Raw genomic sequence first — 24175 nt, forward strand, 5'->3', positions numbered from 1 at the left:
ATATATATATATATATATGTATGTATGTATGTCAGCATGTAATAAACCCTACTTATGAACATGGTATGCTTACCTAGAATTTATATTAGTGTGAAGTATGAAGCAGGCAACTCTACATTGTTATATACAAAGGAGCCAGCCTGTATTCCATTACCGCTGTAAAGGGATTTATCTATTTTCAAGGACGCATACAATTTTTCAAGAGTGAACTCAATTACTATGTAAACACCCTGCAGTGTTGGAAACAAGATAATTAGTTGGTTCCCTGAAAAATCTTTTATATGCATGAGGACTATTTATTACAAATCTATCCATAGTGATAAGAGTTACTTATCCCTCCTGAGGCCCCTGTTCTGCTGTACAAAGGTTACGCTATTACAAAAAAAATATATAACTAAATACAAGCTTTTTACATTGAAATATAGTAGTAGAAAATAAATAAAATAATATATATATATATATATATATATATATATATATATATATATATATATATATATATATATATTATTTTTTTGTATTGTCTTGCCAGAAAACAATATTTAGTTCCTGATGGTCCTATTCATTTTAAAGAGACCTACCTGCACAACATAAAAGATCTATTTAATAATCTATTGAATAATTCTGTTAAGTCCATCTAAAGATGGTACATTTACCGCTTTGATGCTTGATAAATAGGTTCGATCAATTCAAAAGCCGCTGCTGCAGCTGGGTTCAGCGGCTGACCCTTCACCGCATTTTGGTAAACCTCTCATTCATTGGCGTGAAGTGAAACCAACCACCTTATCGCCAGCAAAAGGGGTATTTCGACCTTTGATAAATGGGACAGTATTATCCGAAAGTGGTTCTCTTCCTTTGGAAAACACCTTATCAGAGTAACCTACCACAACAGCAGATTACTTGCATGTTCCTGGTTGTGTGTATACGTGGGATGAACTACCACTGCTATATGGCGGGACACTAATTATGGGGAAGTGTCCCTTGAAGATGTAGAACCACTTTAGGAAATTTTCTTTTATATATTTATATGTGAAAGACCCATTGGGACACAAAGGTCAATGTCAGTAATTTGATTTGTACAGCAGACCACTAAACCCCAAAGTCTAATTTTTCATAATTATATAAAGGTAAATGACATTTTTCAGCTTCAACTGTATATTTTACCGTAACTCTTTTAAAAAGTGTTGCCTCACCACTCCATTACAGAGAGCTGAAGCGGCTCCCACATCTTTAGGACCAAAAATGCTAAAAATGCAGTCATTTGAGCTCCTGTTACATATATGGCCCTACCCATCGCGTATGACGCAACCAATCAGAACAGTGCATTTCAGCACAGCACTGCTGCTAAGCTGTCAGTAACTGCCTGCTCTGCTACGGAACCAACTCAATCTTAGTTAAGTATATTTTACACCTTTTTACTAGAAATTATTGAGCGGTTGGTGCATCCACCTGAATCTATACTACACTTAGGGTAAATACTTGAGATATAAGTAGCACAGGGGTAACTCAGGAAACTCCTCCCTATAGTTTCCTGGTAATATTTAATCTATTAGATTCATGCAGACAACCAAAAAATGTGTTATATTATATTTTTGATTATAGCAATGGAAAGTATTAATTACACAATAACAACAGTGATGACTATCATACAGCACATACCAGACATGAATACATTCAATGCATAGATAAATCAATATGTAATCTATATAATGTAACTAATCTTCTGGATCATATCATATTGCTCCTTAAATCGCTCATTCATAACACATGACAAATGGGATTCTTACCCTACTAATAATTCTACATTATAAGCCGATACTTTAATATTATTACAATATGTATAAAATCACAGGCCCTATAATATAATATACATATAGTTGTAAAATATATTTTTACATATCTAAAATATATATATATATATATATATATATATATATATAGATAGATAGATAGATAGATAGATATAGATAGATAGATATAGATATATATATATATATATATATAAGTTAACCCGTGCATGATACTCATGCATTCTAGTCAAATCAAGTTACTTAAGGTCTTAAAAAGGTTCTTGTCATGCATTTGGGCCTAGCCCAGGCCTCCTCAGGGGAAGAGCGTTACTTCCCGACGCAAGCGCCCTTTTTAATGTGTGTTCATGAGGTGAAATTACCTCACGAAAATGAGTTGGACCCCTCAAATCGTAAATTTAGCCTTTACTACCCCTCCCACGGGGGGGAAGGGGGGATGATGGAAGTTAACTGACTTCACTATTCTATTTTTTTTGCCAAATAATGTCAGTATACCAAATTTCAGGTCAATTGGATGAGTCCTTTCTGAGAAAATAGTTTTTTCCACACACACACTCCGCTACACATGTGTGTTCATGAGGTAAAATTACTTCACGAAAATGAGTTTGAGCCCTCAACTCGTAAATTTAGCCTTTACTACCCCTTCTACGGGGGGAAGCGGGGATGATGGAAGTTAACTGACTTCACTATTCTAATTTTTTTGTCAAATAATGTCAGTATACCAAATTTCAGGTCAATTGGATGAGCCCTTTCTGAGAAAATAGTTTTTTCCACACACACACACACACACACACACACACACTAACACACGCCGCTAGGCTTTTACTTTTATATATTAGATAATGCTAAGAATTTAGTAGGTCAGTGTATAACTCCACCCAGCAGGTGGCGCTGCAGCTTGTTTTTTTTTTTTTCACACACAGACTAACACACGCCGCTAGGCTTTTATATTATAGATATATATGTATATATATATATATATATATATAGATAGATATATATATAGAGATATAGATATATATATATATCTTTTATGTATAAAAGATTTTTGTTGGTGAATACCTTCCACAGCCGTCAAGGTAAAGCTGAAAAAATCTTACGTAGTTATTTAGAATCGAAAAAGTACCCTGTGAGATCACATAGCAACAACCACATAATGCGACAGCGCAACAGAGCAACAAATATTGAAAACATAATTTTTGGGTTGTAAACAATTGTTTGACTGCTGGAAGGAAACCTCGCTACAACACCATATAACGGCAACACGACAAAGCAACAAATATTATTTTCTAAATAGCAATTTGGGTCTATTTATTAAGTAATTGGCTAATATCTAAAAATTGCTACGCATTAGGCTGGGTACACACTAGAGCTTTTTCGTCCAATTATTGGGCCAATCAGGCGACATACGACCGTTCAGTCGGAAATCAGGTTAGTGTGTATAGTGACACGATGATTGATAGTTGTCCCAAAGTGTGATTGTTGGCTCATTTGGTTGGTCGTACTGTTTAATATTGTCCTCCCCATCACCTAACGATCATGTAGTGTGTATAAATTTCTGATCGATCCACGAGCAACTGCCGATACTTCTCTGAGCTGCGGCTCCTTTTGGGGCGTGTGTATGTAAATTTGTATGTAAATTTGTGATGCCTGTACCTGTCCCATGTGGTGCAGATCCGCACGTCACTTAATTTGGTAATTAGGTGCTTCTAGCGGTAAAGCAATAGCAGTTTAATTATAAACTTTTGTAAATGTAGTGTTATAAAATAAAATATGTATATGTGTATTGCTTATGTCTATCTCCATAAATACGGCCGTAATTATGGAGGCAGTTGCGAACGAACGTACACAAGTATGTGCTAATGAATGAATGAATGAAGAAAACTTGTTCCCTTCTCTTTTTAATAAGGTTTTGGTTGGTTACTATTGAATATGCTATGGCCTTTATTTAAATTTCTTGATGATATTGTTACATGGACCTCACATGTCATTTCAGTGTGTACGAAAATCAAATCTTTGCTCACCACAATATGGCTGTGAGTAGTAGATGTCCGGCAATCATCTAAAACGTGACTAGTGTGTACGCATTAATCGTCTGAGCGATCGACCTTCGAAGGTAAAGTCATTGTATATAACATGTCGGTCGGAAAATTCTTCAGTATGTACTTAGCCTAAAGCTGGGTACACACTACAGGGTTTTTGTCAAATAAATCAACTCAACCAGCCGACATACGACCGCTCGTTCGAAAGTCGGGTCAGTGTGTGTAGTGACACGATGGTCGAAGTCTGCCCAAATGGACGATTGTCGCCTCATTTGGTTGGTCGTACTGTTCAATATTTTCCCATCAATCACCTAACGATCATGTAGTGTGTATGCACTCCTCATGCTGACGATCTCCATAGAGTTTACAGAGTCGGGCTCTTTTCAGCCGATGTTAGCACTGGATGTCACAGTGCATAAATGTGTAGAGTGCTGTAGAAGGAATAATTCATTTGTTCCTTCTCAAACAGAATATTTCGTTTCAGAGTCACAGATACTAACGAAATTCGTTAGGACACGTGGCTAGCTATAACAAGGTGGTTTTAATCAGTGTGACATTAGTGAATGAATGAATGAATATAATGTGCTGTCGTTCTCTGAAGACTAGAGGACCAGACAAAGGACCAGATGAAGAGCACAGATCTGAGGGTAAATAGTGTCAGTGTGTATGGATGAATCGTCAGACTGACCTGACCTTCAGTTGTAGGTATAATCGTTTGAGATAGCACGTGGGTCGGAAAAATTCTTCAGTGTGTACCCAGCTTTACAAATCACCCCTTGAAAGGCTTTTGGTAGACATATTGAGGTTTTCAGTATAATCAGTGTATTGAATATCCTTGTATAACTTTTATAATTTAATCATGCTGACCAGAATGTCTTCAGTTAATGAAAAAAGTATAGTAAATGAGGAGGATTTCTACTTTCAATATAGTTGCCACATCAGATAGCCTTTTGTTCAATCCATCTCCAAAGAAATGACCATATCATTTATCCCTCTCACCCTCTGCTGCTTCGTCCTATGACCCTTATCTTTACTTTATTTCTAATCATAATCCTTCTTTAGCTTCTAATCATACTCCTTCCACTCTTTATTTCAACACATCCCTGGTATACACTAATTTCTAATGGCAGCACCGTTCTTCTATAGAAGTGTTAACATTATATGAACAATTTCAGTAACACTGATACCATAAATAAACATTGTCATTAACACGAGTTACATATCAAACATACAGTTAGGCCATCTATATTATTCAGATCAGTAATACATAACCACTGTTATATACAGATGTGGAAAAAAATATAAGGGGTCTATTTTCCTTCCAATCCAAAATACTAACAGCTCCATTTAAGAATGTCTTACTGTACACTACCATGTTCTTAAGAAAGTCTGATTGGCAGAATATGCTGAGACTGATACCACTTTCATACTGCCACCCCGGCAATATCCCGGGTTGTTAACCCGGTATATTGCCGGGGCACAGGGCCCGACCCGGGTTTTACAAAAAAAAAGTGTAAAAAAATGATTTTAATTAATAAAAAATACATAACAAATGTTTACTTACCTTATTTTCAGCCAGCGGTGTCTCCGGTGCGTTGCCGGCTGTCAGGGGGACCTCTGGGTACTAAAATGACGTAATTTCTAGTCCATTAGAAATGACGTCATTTTAGTACCCAGAGGTCCCCCTGACAGCCGGCAACGCACCGGAGACACCGCTGGCTGAAAATAAGGTAAGTAAACATTTGTTATGTATTTTTTATTAATTAAAATCATTTTTTTTTACATTGACATTTTTTTTTTTACAGGATGAATGGTGAGACCCGGGAATTACCCCTCGCAAAATCCCGGGTCTAAGTCCCGGGATTTTAGACCCGGGATTTTGGGGTTGGACTATTCATACTGCACCAAGACCCGGGTTTTTCAGCGTGCCCCTGCAAAAACCCGGGTTTTTGGTGCAGTATGAATGGGGTATAATGGGTATATTTACTAAACTGTGGGTTTGAAAAAGTGGAGATGTTGCCTATAGCAACCAATCAGATTATAGCTGTCATTTTGTAGAATGTGCTAAATAAATCATAACTAGAATCTGATTGGTTGTTATACGCAACATCTCCACTTTTTCAAACCTGCAGTTTAGCAAATAAACCTATAAGACGACACCTGTTTAATACCATAGCTCCTGAATTAAGAGGAGATCATCAGACTGCAGGGACAGCACTCACACCTCCAGGGAAAGCTTACCTGTCACAAGGTAGGACATTTAGAGGAACAGAATTTATTTGATGTAGTCACTATCGGTCTCAGAATTATGTCATCTTATCTAATAGCTTGTTAGTCCCAACTTACTTAAAAAAAATAACCTTTATTATTTGTAACTAAAATATAAATCTTAAAAACAGCGAAACAATAAAAGTGAAATAGTGAATTTAAAACTACTGAGCATGCTTATAATCCCAAAATTAAGTTAAGTCTATTTTGTTGCCACACTAAATAAATATTATACCATGATTATTCATAATATTTATAAAGGGAGAAATGTTTGTTGTGATCTGTTGCAGTTCTTAAGAAATCATAAGACTATTCCAAACTATTCCAAATCCTTAAATGTGATTTCTTAACATGATTCGTTGTGAGTGAAAAACCATAATAAATCATTTGTCCTGATTGTGTGATGGGTGTGTACTTATTTGATGAAGTCACCGTGAAAGTAAAATGATTCATATTAAAGTGTGAATTGCTGATACTGACGGATACATTTATTATAGAAGAGTGTGAATTCAAAAACGTGGCAGTGTTACTGCTACACTAAATTAATGTAAACAATTTAATGTTAACTTGAGCGTTGATTGCCTCCTTAGGAAAACAAAACGACTAAGAGTGAAACATTATTCGTATCATGGATAACATGAAGCTTAACTGTCGAAAAACTATATGTGATTCACTATAATCCCTGAAGCCATATAATAAAAATTTAAAAAAAATATATAATTGTAATGTTAAAAATCAAAATTGACACCATACCTGCCAGAAAAGTAAATAGTTAACCATGTGAAAACTGCAAATCTAATGAAACTGTTAAACGAACTTAGATCAGAAAAGGTTACTATTTTACTGATTATCAGCCAATGGATGAACGTAACATACAAACCAGTGATTGGATAGAAGTAGTTTAAAACTCCTGCTTCAATTCCAAATCGGCTTTCCTAGAAAAAGCAACCCCAGCAAAACGCGGGCTTTAAAAAATGTAAAATTAAACTACTAAATAAGTTCATTCAATTAGAAGACTCCACAATCTAGAATCAGGTACTACAGCAAGATGAATTGTAAACCGATGCTGCTAGATTAAACTGATTAGCTCCAATTAGCCCCGAGATCAAGTGGAGCAATGCTGGGTAGATAGCAAGTCACTGCCCATATACCTGAATATGGAGCCAGTAACAGACAAACCTATATAATAGGGGCATAAACCACAACTAACAATGTCCATTCTAAAGTAACTCGTCTGGTTCTATGATACAAATGCAGCAGATCATAACAAATGCATCTACCTGTATAAATATTATAAATAATAAAGGTATAATATTTATTTACTGCTGCAACAAAATAGAGACAGCACTTAAAATGATCTAGATGGCAGCTATCACCTCAGTAAAAAGTAAAGTCCTAACTTAATTTTGGCTTATTTAGGAGACAAACTACAAAATATAATAGAGGGATTATAAGTATGCTCAGTAGTTTTATATTCATTATTTAACTTTTGTTCTTTTTTTAAGATTTATATTTTAATTACAAATAATAAAGTTATTTTTTTTTAATAAGATGGGACTCACAGCCATTAGATAAGACGACATAATTTTGCACTACATCAAAAAAATTCTGTGACCTTTAAATTTCGTATTTAATTTAATTTGATAGTAGCACCTCAAAAAAAAAATCAGACATACTTAATATTTATGTTATTCATCATAAATAAGAAAATTAGATACAGTGGATACTGATTATTTTGAGTAACAGTCTCATAATGCGACAATTTATGTCTATACTCTGCTACAAGGTAGGTCAGGATATACTGAGGTGGGCGGGACCTCATGGTGGTACTGCCAATCAATGACGTAAACTGTGCCAAGCCCCGCCCACCACCTCTTCTCCTACCTCACCTCCAATCTCTCCCAGACGAGAGGTAGTTACACTGAGCAAGTATGTTTTAGACCTTTTTAATCCGACACATAACAGACACATAACACATTTCTAAGCGTCTTTGATAAAGCATACAAAGTATACAATGCAAGACTTGAGGAAAGTGACTGTACATACTGTAGCTGGGCTCCGCTTCACAGGCACTTGACGTTGTCATTTATGTGAGTCCTTCAGGGCAACCCAGAGCCAGTGGCTGTTCTGTAAAACAGGAATTGCAGGAGTCAGTTCACATACTTCACATGACTGGGAAGCAGCGATGAGAGATCTGTGAAAGAACTTTTTCCAGTCGCTTGCAGACACAATAGGCTACAGTGAGCGGAACTAAATTTCATTTAGAAACAGAATATTTAACATTGTGTGTGTGTGTGTGTGTAACTCACACAACCTAAAAATAATGAGGAGGGGGGGGACAACAACAAAAAAGATATAAAGGCACTGTAGCAATCCCACCCCACACCCCTTACTGTTTTAGAAATGGCCTTTTACTATGAGCAGTGCACATGGCATATTATTTATCTGAAAGGGAAAACAAGGAGAACTATGAGTCACGTAGTTTAAATCGTTTAAAGGTTTTTATATCATCCCAGCAGAGCTGTCTATTTCCGTTACTTTTGGACATAACATAGGTTACCGCTGCACAAAGAACTTTTAGTAAACTACTCTGCCTAGATCAGTGGTCAGGGAACAGGGGTAAATTACCCCAAATGGGGTAAAAATGAAATTCCTGGGGGTAATGCTGCTGATTCACATGCTGTCAGTTGGATTGTAGACCCCTTTAAAATGTGAAATTGCTGTTGTACCAGAAATCGATTGGACGCTGAAGACTGTATCCAAATTGCTCTGACATCAACATGCCCCAATATTGATGCTCGCGTATCAAAAATGAAGCAAAATCATTTCTCCAAAACCTGAAGTTTTGAAGTTGAAGCTTTCAAAGAAATTTTGAATAGCTTCAATAAAATTTTGAATTCCAATAATTAATAATATATGATTTCCTTCCTTTCAAATCAAGGGGGTAACGTCGGCGTATCTAAATATATTTTGGGGTAAAAGGTAAAAAAGTTCCCTGGCCTAGATGATATCAAGTTTTTGTATGAAAAACACAGAAAAAATATTGATGTATTAAGGAATGAATTTAGTACAAGTTGCAGGATGGCATGCATAAAACAAATTAAAGTCATTGGAAGGTGGAAACCCCTTCAATAACGCATCATAAGAGAACTCACTCACATGGTATGCAGAAGGTATGCACTAGCAGCATGTATATTTTACATCTGGATATCCAGGTCTGATCTAGTAAACCAACCCAGAGGGAATTTCCAGCTGACCACTACAATGGAAATTGAGATTCTGACAGTTGATGGATGGGCACAGTAATATCATCATCATCACCATTTATTTATATAGCGCCACTTATTCTGCAGCGCTGTACAGAGAACTCATTCACATCAGTCCCTGCCCCATTGTAGCTTACAGTCTAAATTCCCTAACATACACACACACACACACACACACACAGACAGAGAGAGACAGAGACTAGAGTCAATTTTGATAGCAGCCAATTAACCTACCAGTATGTTTTTGTCGTGTGGGAGGAAACCAGAGCACCTGGAGGAAACCCACGCAAACACAGGGAAAACATAAAAACTCCACACAGAAAAGGCCATAGTCGGGAATTGAACTCATGACCCCAGCACTGTGAGGCAGAAGTGCTAACCACTTAGCCACCGTGCTGCCCACAGTAATAGTACAGTTATAGTGCCTATGATGTATATTTAATAAGAATAGGCTTTTAGCCCTGTAAAGTAACAATGATGACAGATGACCCTTTTGGGGAAATATTAATAATAAAGTCATGTTTGGACAATGCAGGAAGCACTGTACCGACAACTTTATTAGGAAATTTCTTTTTTCTACTGAAAACTCAGTGTTCTTTACTAGTTACCATATGCAGAAAGCAGTGCAGGGGATAGCAGCACCGCTGCCAGAGATGGATCCAAGGATCCCGCTTCTGCGATGATCAACCCATAGGATTCCATGGCTAAAGTCATTGGGGTCAAGCTCAGAAAAGCTGAGCTTATGGGGACTGCAATATCTCCAACATCTCCTAAAGCGTTAGGCTTTTATTAAATTAACATTTTAGCTCAAAAATACTTAAACCATGCAGAAAAAGCAGTTTTCACATGGTTTAGGGATTCACAAATAGGCCCCTATATGTGAAGTGGAAACAAATAACGCTGTGTAGAACTCATTACTACAATGACTGTGCTGTCTCGGTGTGATCACAGACATTTACGCTGATTTAGTACCGTTAAGTGAAGTGAAATCTTCACATTTGATCAGGTACGTATTCTTGTTCAGCTGCTAAACCAAACAACCAGCTTGCAGGAAAGTATTGCTGAGCACATAAAATCCAAAGTCTATTCCTTATCACCTGAACGTGCACACGTGTGGCTATGCTCGTGCTTTGTGAATGGCTTCTACATGCCTCTGCACTACCTCAGTGATGATTTTCATTGCTAGACAGATCTCTGCTGTGTTTCTGAAGGCATTAACAATTGTACCATTGTACACCCCAATGAGCCTGGCTGTAGAACGTTTTTTTTTTATATGATCACTGGTTTTGATCTGTATAAGTGGTGCCAGATTTAAACACACCAGGGGCTATTTATACAGATATATTATATCTAGGATATGTTGTGATACACTGAAGTTAAACAGTTCTTAGTTAAGTAATCTTATTATCCAAACTAAAATCTGCATTAGGGCTTATTCACATAAAAATTATATTTGAACAGTTTTAACATTTTTGTTCTTAATACTTCTATTTTCAATGTAAAAAATATTACAAGGAAATAAAAATAAGTAAATGAAAAATGTTAACAAGTGAGGACCTCATTTAGAGTCAGACGTAAAGTTAGTTTTAGGCACATCCAAAAAAAAATCACTATCATGCATGTGCAGAAAGCACCAAATTCGTCTGCATCTTGAAAACTTGCACCTAAAACAGACTTTGCGTCCGACTCTAAATGAGGTCCTGAATGTTTAGGCAATGCACCTGCAGTTTGCACGTGAAAATAGCGTTGTCAGCAGGATTCCAAAAGAGGACTCGGCAAAGTCAGGGCCGCTCAAAACTAAATACGGACTAGGTGTATTTGTGCACATCCTTTTTACTGCTCTACATCAATGTTTGTTTATGATAGGTCAACAGAAGTTTGCATATATCATCATCATCATTTATTTATATAGGGCCACTAATTCCACAGCGCTGTACAGAGAACTCACTCACATCAGTCCCAGCCCCATTGGAGCTTACAGTCTAAATTCCCTAATATAGACACACACTCAGACACAGACAGACAGAGAGGGAGAGACTACGGTCAACTTAGATAGCAGCCAATTAACCTACCAGTATGTTTTTGGGGTGTGGGAGGAAACCGGAGCACCCGGAGAAAACCCACGCAAACACAGAGAGAACATACAAACTCCCCACAGATAAGACCATGGTCAGGAATCGAACTCATGACCCCAGTGCTGTGAGGCAGAAGTGCTAACCACTAGGCCATATATGCAACAAAATATTAATAAAAATATACTGTAGAATGTAACACCACAATGGGCGATATAGAACGGAGCATGCATCCGCCCAATATTTTTTTGTCTGTATTGTTTTGTTTTTTCAAACTAGTCAATGTAATACACAATTACTTTTTATTTGTGTTGCCTTGTAGGATAAATAAACATTAGTGGGTTAGAGGAGAAAAGACAATCATTCAATTTAAATTCTAAAGTAAACAACATGTCACACTCTTCTCTCTAAGGCAGCGTTTCTGAACTACAGTGCTCCAGTACCCCCAACAGGTTATTTTTTGATAATTTTCCACTGTGGGGACAGGAGGGATAATTTCTGACCCAGACAAAGATATAACTCACCTATTCACGATTAAGGGATCTTCAAAACATGACTTTTGGGGAATATTAGTGGACTGGAGAAACACATCTCTAAGTGAAGTAATCTAGAAATCGGGTATAAGATCTCTTACATGGAAGCACATAAATCTGCAAGTTCCCAAAAAATCATAACGAATAAAAGGAATAAAAGGAAAATACTTCTACAATTTGGCAGTCTTGTCATACACACAGACATGATCACTAAGGGCCTTATGCAGAGTTGACTACAAAACGGGTGCCATTTACACGCAACAAAACTGGTTGTAAAATGAGTGTATTTGCGCCCAAATGCTGAGCTCTACACATCTTAAGATCTGTGCAGGTGGCATTAGCTGCATAAGAGGCTGTTTTACGCCAAGCACACATCACAGACACTTACGTTCAGGCGTGGGCTGGCAGATTTCAGCCCGGGGGGGCACACAGGCGGCCGCATCACATGACATGCGGCCGCGTCATTGATGACGCGGCCGCATCGCGTGTAATGTGATGTGGCCGCCTGTGCGCTGACGCGGCCGCATCGCGTGTCATGCGATGCGGCCGCCGTTAATAATCAGGCAGTAGAGCATCCGGGGGGCAGCCGGCCAGCCCTAAAAGTGGTGAGACAGAGCGGCCCGTGCCCCCCGGCCCAGCCCGCCCCTGCTTACGTCCCACCTGCCCCACTGTATTCATCCATTTGTTTTATGTGCAACAAACGCATTTGCTCTTAATCTTCAAATCTCTATTGCATACAAAGAAAAAGAAAACACAAATCAGCATCAGCGGTGCAATAGCAAACAGCCAATAACAAGAAATTCACTAGTACTAAGAATTCAAAATGATAAAATTTCAAATCTTTATAAATCTTAAAACTTAATTTTATTAGGAAAATCAATAAATTCTGGATTGCACTGAACAGCAGATTTTCAATAGTAGAGTCCACATTAGAAAAGGGATATAAATTGTATAATCACTTCACTGCCCACTGTGCTTAATGGTGCATTTTGCATTACCACGGCAGATCTCCCCCCGCTTTGGAGGAAGGTAAGCACTCTATCAGGAGGATTGTATTCTTTCCCGAGCACCTGGGAGGACTCATCCGGGAGGACCACTATAATTCATGGACAATGGCCATCACTGATCTCTGTGAAAACTACACTGCATTTATAGTGGACCGTGATGGCAACAAGTGCTATATTCTGGTCAGCACTGGGGTCATGAGTTCGATTCCCGACCACGGCCTTATCTGTGTAGAGTTTGCATGTTCTCCCTGTGTTTGCGTGGGTTTCCTCTGGGTGCTCCAGTTTCCTTCCACACTCCAAAAACTTACTAGTAGGTTAATTTAGACTGGGCCAGGGACTGGTGTGAACGAGTTCTCTGTACAGCGCTGCAGAATTATTAGCCCTGTATAAATAGCTGATGATGATGACTATCCAATGCATGGCACCTTTACAGTTCGACTAGCTGGAGAGAGGAACGTTCAGTCTCAAAAACAAAAAAATAGTAGCACTGAACAGTAACATGTTTTCAACACTGTGTTAAACTATATAAAAACTGAACCTTTAAATATAAACCAATACATGCAGGAAGGGATGTCTGATAACACTGGTAGGGCAATATATTTACTCTATTATATTTATAATATAAAGTTGCCTGCGTGTTCTTTTTCATAAAGAAGGACATTGTTTACGTGATACTCTGGTAGTTCACTGCCCCACGGTGACACTTACTCTGTTCAATAATAGCAGAGAAGTTGGCTGCATAGAAAATATGTCATTAGCGGCTGCAACATCAATCATCAAACTAATGAGTAGTGAAGAGGTTGATAACGGTTATATAGGAAGCCTTTCCATTGTCGATGAGTCAAGATAACAGTATCCTATATTCCTATCAAATCAAGATTAAATGGAATATTTGTAGGTATGAGACACAGGGTGAGAGACAATTACTGTATTACAGTGCTGGGAATAATATATGTTATGTTGCAAGTGATGAAAACAGATTGCAAGTAAAACAGGTTTTTTTTATTTTAAAATGAAGCAGAAATGATCTTTATATAGTATACAAGCAAATGAATACATGTAAAATCTCCTGTAAATAATTATCTGCATAAACTCTGTTCTGCTTTCTGCTGTCACTGCTTATCAATGGTGAGTTCTGATGTCACTGCTTACCAACTGTGAGTTCTGATGTCACTGCTTATCAACTGTGAGCTCTGATGTCACTGCTTACCAACGGTGAGTTCTGATGTCACTGCTTATCAACGGTGAGTTCTGATGTCACTGCTTATCAACTGTGAGCTCTGATGTCACTGCTTACCAACGGTGAGTTCTGATGTCACTGCTTATCAACGGTGAGTTCTGATGTCACTGCTTATCAACGGTGAGATGTGATGTCACTGCTTATCAACGGTGAGATGTGATGTCACTGCTTATCAACGGTGAGTTCTGATGTCACTGCTTACCAACGGTGAGTTCTGATGTCACTGCTTACCAACGGTAAGTTCTGATGTCACTGCTTACCAACGGTGAGTTCTGATGTCACTGCTTACCAACGGTGAGTTCTGATGTCACTGCTTACCAACGGTGAGTTCTGATGTCACTGCTTATCAACGGTGAGTTCTGATGTCACTGCTTATCAACTGTGAGTTCTGATGTCACTGCTTACCAACGGTGAGTTCTAATGTCACTGCTTACCAACGGTGAGTTCTGATGTCACTGCTTACCAACTGTGAGTTCTGATGTCACTGCTTACCAACTGTGAGCTCTGATGTCACTGCTTATCAACTGTGAGTTCTGATGTCACTGCTTACCAACGGTGAGTTCTGATGTCACTGCTTATCAACTGTGAGTTCTGATGTCACTGCTTATCAACGGTGAGTTCTGATGTCACTGCTTACCAACTGTGAGCTCTGATGTCACTGCTTATCAACTGTGAGTTCTGATGTCACTGCTTACCAACGGTGAGTTCTGATGTCACTGCTTATCAACTGTGAGTTCTGATGTCACTGCTTATCAACGGTGAGTTTTGATGTCTTTTCTTATCAACGGTGAGTTGTAGGGGTAAATGTATGATGCTCCGATTCTTTCAACTCGCCGGAAATCGGCGACTTTGCATTGAAAATTTAAAGCGGCGATGGCTTGTAAAGGCAAAACTTGCCTTTGCAAGCCATCGCTGCTTTAAATTTTCAATGCAAAGTCGCCGATTTCCGGCAAGTTGAAAAAAATCGGAGCATCATACATTTACCCCGATATTTTTGCTTATTAACGGTGAGATCTGATGTCAGCACTTCTGTGTTTATTAGGACATTGTGTGTATTATAGGGAATACTTCTTTAAATTTATATGAATATTAAAAGTAGAGATGCTCACGCTTGGTTTTCCAAAAACCAAACCCCCCTGAACATTGGCAATCCGAGTACTGAGCCGAGCCAGCTCAGTACTTTCCAACTTCTTCAGCTCTGAATCAAGGCAAAACATCATTGTTGTGTCGTCGGATCTCGCAGGTTTTGAATTCCATAAGTACCTTCCTCCCCAGCAGATCCAGCTACATTGCTCACACAACAACATGTTGTAGTAGTGTTCTTGTCACTCTCCAGTCTCCAACACCTTTGCTCACACAGAAACAGGGGTAGCAGTGTTCTTGTCACTTGACAAAAATTTACTGGAAATTACTGGAAATGAGTGTTATCGAGGTTAATAATTATGTAGGAACAAAAACAAATCCAAATTATGTGATTTTAGCATGTTTGGGCATTTTTTTTGTTTTAAATACAGATCTAAAACCAAAACCAAAACCAAAACACGTGAGGGCGGTTTTGCCAAAATCAAAAACAAGACATGAAGTGAACACAGATCCACAACCAAAACATGGGGTCAGTGAACATCTCTAATTAAAAGTCACCTTAGATTTCTTGATCTATATAAAAACACTCGCACTCCAGCCTATGGTCTTTATATGGCTACAGAACTAGTCAGAACCTTCAATGTCCTTAAAATGTACATTATGGAGTATATTACCCCATATATATTTTCCAAATACAGTGCTTTTTTGAGTTACGTATAACCCGGGTATCTACTGTACCACAGCTTGGGAACCCTTATTTACATTTAACTCAAAATATGAAATATTAAGTTTAAATATATTTATCAGCCGTGCTTTCTGTAAATGATTACTGATATTAGAAGTCACCTTAGATTCCCTTATTCTATATAGAAGCACATGAAATGTAGCCTTGCATTTCTATGTCAGGTGACCTCCCTGGAGTGCTCTAATATATTCTTATAACATACAGTACTAGGAGGTATAGTACCCCATATATCTTGAAGTTAATAAATAGAGGAGACACTATATTACTAATTTTATGATTGTAATTGACTCATTGTAATGCACTCAACAAACATGATCCAGAAGAAGAGCTTAATAAAGCCTAAACTGCTACTAAATGGATATACATAAATTATGGCCAACACTGACCTCCTCTGTGCTATAAATCATACTTACCAAGTATTTGCACCTGTGAGGACGGAAGGGAGCGGGTATGGCGAATCACATCATTTTGTCCCCGTGATGCAGTGACGCTAAAGTGTCTTTTTACAGAGGGGATGGGGCCAAAAAGACACGAGTCACCATCGCCCACACTTGTCCTTTGGACCTCCCACCCGGGATCTAGTAAAAGTTAGCAATGTATGCATCTACAGAATGGCAGTAGATTTGGCACAATAATAATGTATGGTGACTGGGTAGGGGGGCCCGGTATCATCTCCTGGGGTTAATGGTGTTTATAGCAGCCGAGAGTTTTCACAAAAGTCCAAAGCTTTCGTGCAGCTGGCCTTAGACAGTTTTGTTCAGTAAGAAAACCAAAGAAAACTCCAAAATCAACACTTGCCAGACTCCAGTGACACTGGCCACTCCCAACAAACTAATTGGCAGACTCAATTGTCCACGATGTTCCTATGAACATCACAGATGCGCTTTTTTACCGATATTACGGCAAAAAGTAACACTGATTTTTGCTTGTACCCCATAGAGGTGCAGAGAAAAATCTGCGTTACTTTTTGCTGTAATATCTGCGCGAGGTGTCTCACAGTGGTTACGGAGTCACCGCACGTATATTTTTTATTATTTGAATCTACTCTTAATACAAAACAAAAAGAAGTTTCAGTACAGTAACTTACAGGCATATATCAGTCTTTCTCTCACAGAGACTCTGCAGCCCCTGTCCCCAGGCAGAGAGAGACTGACTGAGCTGCCCTATAGCCTTTTATTAGCACCACTCACCATCACTGGTAAGTTGGAAGACCCATTTAAATGGCCTCACAGATGGAGCCCGCCCTCTCTCTCATCCATAAACCCCAGGGCCCATTCCAAGCTTTTTAACAGGCCTAGAGTCCTTCAGCAACTCACAGACAATAACATTTTCCTGGAGTTTTAAAACAAGTACCGTACATACTCGAGTATAAGTCGACCCGAATATAAGCCGAGGTACCTAATTTTACCACAAAAAACTGGTAAAACTTATTGACTCGAGTATAAGCCTAGGGTGGGAAATGCAGCAGCAGCTACTGGTAATTTTTTTAGATTTATTCATTATTATGTTTTTAATTTACATCTGTATATGCATTTTTATATCATGTGTGTTTTTCAGTTTAATGCTATTTTGTCATTTTGATGTATGCTTTCACCCCCTATGTACATTGTTGTGGAAAATAAGAATATGTATACACATAAAATACAAATAAATTATTAAGTGTGTAAGTTGTGAAATTTGCAAATCTATTACTTGCAGTTTGGTGGGGTTGTCAGTTGTCAGGACTTGAGTTCCAGGGTCACTCTCACACGTTTGCAGCCACTATTAGAAAATATTTTGCACTCAACTGTTTAGCATCAGCAAAAGAAATCCCATACACTCTCTGTAGTGTTTCCTGTGTAGGATCCCCCCTCCAAAAGGCTGACGAGTTCTGTTATGAGATGTGATGTGATGAGGCTAGTGATCAGATTAGCGTGTCACAAGTAGGATCTAATTTGTCATTTCAACATTTCTAAGCACAATCTAAGAGCAGCTTCCTTACCGCTTGTCGTCAAAGCTCCACAGCCGGGTTTAAAGAGTTCTGCCTACAGCCTTTTCCTTCCCCCGCAGTGGAACGCATGTGCGTTCCACCAACAGGAAGTTCGGCATTTGGAACGCAAGTTTGCGTTCCAAATGCCGAACTTCCTGTCTGTGGAACGCACATGCGTTCCACTGCGGAACTTAACAACTGAGGAACGGGACACCAGGTAAGTTCACCCGTGTATAAGCCGAGGGGGCCTTTTTCAGCATACAAAAATGTGCTGAAAAACTCGGCTTATACACGGGTATATACGGTAGGTTAGGAACCCAGGTGAAATATTTCTGCCATCATACACTAATCCAGTCACAGTAAGTATAAGCTCTGAACAATAATATAATATCTGAGCAATTAGTGAATTCAGATATCATCAGTTTGGTGGTTATTAGTAAAAAAAAAGAAGTTGTGTATTATAGCACACTACTTTACATTAATATGAATACTATTTATTTTATCATTCATGTGACTTGTAAAAAAGCACTTGGCCTTCAGCCTTGGTCCTTTACATAGTTATAGTGATTTCTGATATCCTTTATATTTACAGCATGGAGTACATTATCCCACATATAATTTTCGAATAGAATAAACCTCTATTCTGAACTAAAGTTAAATTGAGCAGGCTAAATTACTCCTTGCGTCTTTGTGAAGATACCAAATTATATACTGTGGTTTAGAGTTTCATTGAAATATGAAATACTAAGCAACACCAAACAAAGATATTTACCGTCAGTGCCACAAACTAAATTAATTAAGAATAGTGGTGATAATCTAAGACCACATCAATTCATTCTGTCACATTGTCATCAATTTAAAAACAATCTCTATGGCTGTGATGCAGGGTAATGTGCATTCGTGGATTGGAGGCTGCAAGTTAAACACATTTCTTTGTAGCGATATCATGATCCTCATCAGCAAAAGATTAAATTAAAGGGTATGTCATACTTGCCAATTCTCTCGAAATTCGGGTCAGACTCCCGGGAGAGCTGGCATTTCTCCCGCATCCCGCAATTCCCTTGCCAAAATTATGCGATTCACCGTCATTTTGGCCCCGCCCCCCGCGGCAAAACGTCACTTTACTCGTGGGGGCGGCGCCAAAATGACGTGATTCAAGGTGTCCCGCCCCCTCCCAGATGTCGCCTACTGAAAGTAGGCAAGTATGGGGTATGTCCTGATTGACGCTTACTTTAATTGCCTAAGCTTGAATATGCAGTACAGTTCTGGGCACCACTCTATAAAAAAGATAATTTGGAACTAGAAAGGGTTCAGAGAAGGGCGACAAAATTGATAAAGGGTATGGATTCATTAAGTTATGAGGAAAGGTTAGCCAGTTTAGGCATGTTTACTTTAGAAAAGAGGCGTCTAAGGGGAGATATGATTACTATGTACAAATACATTAGGGGTCAATATAGAGAGCTTTCATGGGAACTTTTTACCCCAAGGACCATACACAGGACACGTGGTCATCCCCTAAGATTAGAGGAGAGGAAATTTCACAACCAGCAAAGGAAGGGGTTCTTTACAGTAAGAGCAGTCAAGATATGGAATTCATTGCCAGGGAAGGTTGTGATGGCAGATTCAATAGATATGTTTAAGAAAGGGTTAGACAAATTTTTAGCGGAAAGGTGTATCCAGGGATACGACCGTTAATTTAAAATAAAGGGTAGTAGTGGATATAGGGTAAAAATTGGATTGCAATATTGAGTCTGGGGGGATTTTCAAAATTGAAACAGATGGGCGGTTGCCTACTCTGGATTAATTTCAAATATAAGTGCAGGATCGCAGGAGATCCAAAATAGGTTGAACTTGATGGACTGGTGTCTTTTTTCAACCTCATCAACTATGTTACTATGTTACTATATAATGCTTTAAAGTTATATTTCAGATGTCAGCAGTTTGTGGTGCCTAGTCCAGCTGTGGCATGCTGGGACCTGTGGTTCCACAACAGCTAACGAGTGTAACAATAGAAGAGTCCTGTTTTCACCAATCTGTAAATCTAGGAGCATTATCCTTTTACAGGACTGTTTTCATAGACTGTAACACCATGAAATGCGATTAGGGGACAAGTAGGAACAGATTCTGTGGTTAGTGAATGACCTTACTGTGTGGACTGGTGGATTCATACACACAATGAATAATAGCATGTTAAATGCATATGTGTAAATATTACTACACAACATACAAAGCCATCGTTAAACAATTTATATTGCAATGAGTCATACTTGCAGGAAGGGAAGTTGAAAGGGCAAATGTTATGGGAGTGGGTGGAATCATGCGATCTGTGTCAGCAGGACCCTGTTCTCTGCACTGCAATGACGCACAGAGGGGGGGGCAGGACAACATGATGTGTGGTCTTGTCCTCTTTACAAGAGGCGGGATCCAGGAGAACGACCTAGCCTCCCAGGAATGGGGGTGCACGCCCCGAAATTCAGGCGTCTCCCAGAAGTTCAGAGAGAGTAGAAAATTATTTCAGCGAAGACCAAGTTGATAAAAAAATAAAATAAAATAAAAATCTGGTATATTTTCATCTGTTAACATACCTTGTGAGCAACCTCCCCCAATGGTTGTGACAGACTACTTTATCCCTTATCGTTACCACCTCAGAGTGGAGGGAACCATTTTGTGGGTGGAGCCATTATCCATGAGTAATTAGTTGACTGTAAACTAATGACATCACTTACACCCCACACTGGTGTAGAGATAGCACAGAGATGCACCTCCTCCGTGTTAGTAGTAAACGTTAAAGTCTCATTACTTGACTTGTACACAATATAATAATGATATGAAGTGACATATACACAAGAGAGAAGATAGACTGTTAGCAATAAATGCTAAAGTGGCATTTTCAGAATAAAATGTAATAAAATCCAAACACAAATTGAATACAGACATCTGTTTTTTTCCCCTATACAAATCAAATGGGAACCTGTTTCCTGCATTAGTCCAAATGGAAATGTCAAATAAGTAATACAGATAAATCATACTTAACATCCTTTCGGCAAGTGTAGTCCAGGAGAGGGGCGTGACTAGAGGGCGGGGGGGTGGGGGATACGCCCTGCGACGAAAATGCCTTTTTGGTGCAGGGGCAGGGCAAAAATGACGTGATTCACCGCAAATTGCGTCATTTAGGCTAGGCAGTTGCAGGATGCGGAAGACTTGCCTGCTCTCCCGGGAGTCCGTGAGACCGACCCGAATTTCGGGAGTCTCCCGGACATTCCGGGTGAGTTGGCAAGTATGAGATAGACAGCTGTGCTTGATATAATATAGCCGAGACGCTAATGATTGAAGTACTATCATCTGGTGGGGTCAAAACACAAGTAGCCAATCAGAAGTGACTAGATAAAGCTGACAGACATCGCCATTATAACTATGTATCAGTGCAGCAGTGCTCCAAAGGTGCGTCCACCTCTAATTGTCGCAGTTACCTGACCACGCCCTTATTGTACCTGGCTTCCACTTCCCCGCTCTTGCCAATCCCAGTTGGAGGGGAACGATAAGCAAAATACTACATATATGGACATATGCATACGTATTTTTGGTGCACGTGGCTAGTACAGAAATGTGTATCTTTTGAAAAAAAAAATATTGACATACATCCAAAAATGAGCCCCACTATATGAAGTGTTTGAGCATGTGTGATTATCCTTAGTACGTTGTATTTTCCAGTACATAAATCAATCACACACACAATATGGTAGCGGATCTGGCTCTATGGCACTGGCAGATTTTTACAGCGCCCCTGTAAGGCCGTCTACATGATGTTTACATGATGTCTATACGGTGAATCAGATGAATCTGAAAACCTACTAATCTGATTTGCTACAGTAGTTTAATAAAAACAGAACCAACCTGGTTTGCATTATTTAATAAAACACATAAAATAGAGACTATATGAATAACAGACAAACATAGAGCAAAAATATTATTTTTCTTTGAAACAGTCTAGGCAGAAAATACATAAACCCTTACAGTTAAAATATAATGCAATTATAAGTGTAAAACTTGTGCATCAAAAACCTTATTTCCGTCTCCCCGTATCGCTGTTTATTAACGAGGGTAGAAGTTAAACAAAGGTAGAATGGTGTCACTCAATGGTCAAATCATTGTGAAAAACAAATCCTTGCTAAAGAAATAATCTCTCAGACAAGTGAATACTTCTGCTTTAAGCTGGGTACACACTACACTGTTTTCGTCCAATCATCGGCTCAAACAGCCGACATATGACCGCTCGTTCAAAAGTCGGGTCAGTGTGTGCAGTGACACAATGGTCGAAAATCTGCCCAAGTGGACGATTGTCGCCTCATTTGGTTGGTCGTACCGTTTAATATTTTCGTTCCCTGCCCAAGTGGACGATTGTCGCCTCATTTGGTTGGTCGTACCGTTTAATATTTTCGTTCCAATCTCGTTTCCGTTGTGTAGTGTGTATAAACTTACGACCGATCCACAACAGTGAGTACGAAATTACAGTCATTGCTCCCGACAATATGGCTGTAAAAAGTCGCTAAAGGGACGTCCGCTCTTCCCTTTATCGTCCTAAACAAGGCTAGTGTGTATGCAGTCCATGGACCGAGCGATCGGACCATCGGTCGCATGTAAAATCGCTCGGCATAAAAAATTGGTCGAAATTTCTGTAGTGTGTACCCAGCTTTACTGACCAATAAAAGCCACATTTTGAGAACAAGATATGTTTAGCGTTAGGATATAATAACGCTGCCTCTTTCTTAGAGAATGTACTTTCTCTTTTGGCAGTATCTGAAAAATATCCGCTATGAACGTTTTTTATTACCTTTATGTACATTTTTGTAGTGTTGCCAAGATATTACAGTAAATGATTATCACATTTACTTGTGAGCCAATATGGAAGAGAAAGCTGTGGGCTAACCCTGCACCAGACAGCATATATTAGGTGTAATACCCCCTCCCTCCCCACCAGTGACTTGGACGTCTTCTTTCACAAAGACAGCTATCGTACAAATTATTATAAAACACCTAATTATACTGCAATGAATGATTTACTTTCATTTAAAAATTAGTAATAAATTGTATTCTAGTTTTATTAGTGTGATTAGATCATAATTACTGTTTAATGTATTACACTGGCACACTCCCAGTGAAAATCTACTTGTCAGGTGTCGTCTGGTGATCGTTCCTCATCTCCATTTAGTGTGCTGCTTAGAACAATAGAATATAACTTGTTATAGTAGACTTGTTATACTGTGATGCTCAATTACTTTTTTATTACATCGAGTTTTTTTTGCAAAATCTACTTTTTTATTACATCAAGTTTTTTTGCAAAATCTATTTTTTTTTCTACTGTATGTAATAAAAGGTGACATTATTTAGAAATACTCAATTTTGCTTTTTAGTGCTTTTAAGTTTTGTTGAGGAGTCTTCGCCTCTGAAAGCATTTTACTTATGAAACAAAAACTAATGCTGGAATTTTTGGTTCTGAAATGCAGGAGTAGAGATAATGGGCCTGATTGAGAGTGGAAAGCAAGTGTTAGCGGAATTTGTGATTGAAAAAGTTACACGCAAGTTTATGCATATATAGGCCATATTCAGAGTTGGAGGTGCGTCCAGGTTTGAATGAGCAGCGGATGCAATCGCTTGACAACAGACACACCCCTCAGGCACACCCCCTCAGGCACATCCCCTCACACACACAAACTCCTCAGACACTTACGACCAACTTGTGAACATGTACAATAACCTTTATATGTTAGAACCGCGATTATTATGAAGCATAATTTAATCTTGAATAACGTAGCTAATACAGCAGGAACAAATTCCCGGCATGCGTACACAAAGAGGTTCAACTAGTTTGGTTGTTCGGCATTATCATCCGCTACTTACACCAGTCCCCGACCACCAACGAATTAAATCTCTTTTTCAGCTGTATCTGCGACTATGTCTCAATCTGAATCCATAAGCAACTCTTGGAATACGTACTGTACATATGTTAGAACACCCCTTTCCCCTCCCATCACCCAGGAGTAGTGAGTCGTAAATGACAAAAAGTCGCAGGTCTATACAGCATTTACTTTCTGATCATACGCAGTGTGAACAAACACCAAGATACACTACGCAAAGGGGCGTA

The 24175-nt window shown here is 38.7% G+C and overlaps 1 protein-coding gene across 4 annotated transcripts in view; it reads right to left on the reverse strand.

Annotated features, from left to right (window-relative positions):
* Positions 1 to 24175, reverse strand: part of GHR (growth hormone receptor) — a 316411-nt gene that overhangs the window by 265635 nt on the left and 26601 nt on the right. For all 4 annotated transcript variants that reach the window (XM_075184043.1, XM_075184050.1, XM_075184056.1 and 1 more), the window contains exon 2: positions 8165 to 8245. The gene's annotated coding sequence lies outside the window, so the exon portion shown is untranslated. The remainder of the gene's footprint in view (positions 1 to 8164; positions 8246 to 24175) is intronic.

The sequence above is a fragment of the Mixophyes fleayi genome, chromosome 1, assembly GCF_038048845.1.
Source record: "Mixophyes fleayi isolate aMixFle1 chromosome 1, aMixFle1.hap1, whole genome shotgun sequence".
NCBI classification, from domain to species: Eukaryota; Metazoa; Chordata; class Amphibia; order Anura; family Limnodynastidae; genus Mixophyes; species Mixophyes fleayi.